Consider the following 1,948-nt stretch of genomic DNA (forward strand, 5'->3'; position numbering starts at 1 on the left):
AGGGGTAAAACCGCAAAGGATTCTGGGAACGAGTGGCAAGCAGTACTAGCACATGAAAACAGTCACACAGCGATAAAAAGAAACACAAAAAATGGCAAGAAGATGTTGTATTATTAACTGCAATAGCCGGTTGCATGACAGCCACGGGAAGCCGACGGGTAAAGAGATCGTTGTTATCGGATTACGTAGTGGAAGAGAAATTGTTCGAGCCATGTTTCCGAAGTAACAGAACCGACGGATGGCCTGGATTGCAGCCATTCGAAGACCAAACATAACGTCCCAGAACACTCCAGCTCACATGTTAGTCTGCTCCAAGCATTTCCACAAAGGTAAGTCTTCTGTTGTAGTTACTACGTAATTTATCATAACATAATTGTTGATGTAGGTTACAAATAAGTCTTAATTTGAATTGAATTCGTTGCGCTATGCTGCTTTGTTCACTGTGGCTTTGCGGGCTAATGTTTGTTGTGTTTTGTAGGAAAACCGGCCTACAAAATGCTGGAATGCGATCCAGACTGGGCCCCTCTATCAACCTGGGTCATACCGAGTGTAAAGCTGCTACCACGGCGAGATTTGATCGGTTAACAGAGACAGCGATATCAAAACAGCCACGAAAAGTCCCGCTTATATGTGCCCAAGTGTTGTATTGAAGCAATCAAGAGATGAATAACGGTTTTCCAGTATGTTGTTTTGAAATTATTATTTTTTTTGCATTGTTGATTTGTTTTTCACCGAAGCAGCTAATAAAGCATAATGGAATACAATTTTGCCTCTTTCTTGTAAGATTCTATAATAGAATGAAACAATAATGCCAGTTATAAATACAGATAATAAATTGAATGAATTACAAAACACTCATTTTATTTCTATTAGATCTGAAAATGTTGTGTAATACTACAACCTGAAACAATAAATAGATTATCTCCTGCGCAGGCCAACGCAAAGGGAAAAAAATTAACAACAGCTGTGAAATGGAATAGTCCAAATCACCAAAGTAAACTGGACCTGGGCTTGTTGCAGGGGTCTGAAGTTACTAAACATTTTGTGAGTGTATGCACTACAACTTAGGACCATATAATAATAAATATGTGCGCGATGAAAGTTGGGCAGCACGTCCTTACTCAACTCTGTATGCTCATATGGGTCTCACTCCTTTGATTTTTTTTCCTCGGCTCTAGATCAGAGGTCGGCAACCTGCGGCTCTTTAGTCCTTATAGTGCGGCTCCTCGTTGTTTGGTAAAATAAATTAGAAGTATTTAGCTGAAGTGTATTTTGTTTATGTTACAAGTCCCATTGTAAACGTATCACGGCAGACCCGACGATGTTTACATGAACACGCTTTACAGCATCTCTTTATTGACCACTAACGTTGCAACCAACAACACAGCACGTTCGCTTTGTTTGGCCTACTAACATGGCGACTCGACCAAAAAACCTGGTCACGCCCCCTCTCGTGACATCACGCTCCAAAATCCTATATGTCCCTTCCCATTGCTTTTCTTAATTTTGATATTACTATCACTGTTTTCACAAAAAACCCAGAACAAACAAACAAACAGCAAATCCTCAATGATAGATTTTTTTAATGTTACTTTTATTTAACATCCATTGGTATGGCTCAGAAGCAGAGAAGTTATGGTACTTTTCACCCACTGAAAACATTTGTTAAGATGTGAAAGCAACAGTTTGATGCTATATCAGGTAAGAATCGAGAACACAGCATTTGGTGACGTTTGCTGTCAGGGTTTTGTTAAAAGAAACCAGTAGCCAGGCTTCTGCTTGTCTGAATGCTGTCATTGCATCCTGTTTTCACTTACATTTCACACAGACCTATTTCAGAATCAGAATCAGAATACTTTATTCATCCCGAGGGAAATTAGGGGTTACAGCAGGCAGCACGCTAATGGCGCATGCGCACTCACAAAGGAACCTTCTGACCAACTTTACA

This window comes from Astatotilapia calliptera, chromosome 19 (assembly GCF_964374335.1).
Source record: "Astatotilapia calliptera chromosome 19, fAstCal68.1, whole genome shotgun sequence".
Lineage (NCBI taxonomy): Eukaryota > Metazoa > Chordata > Actinopteri > Cichliformes > Cichlidae > Astatotilapia > Astatotilapia calliptera.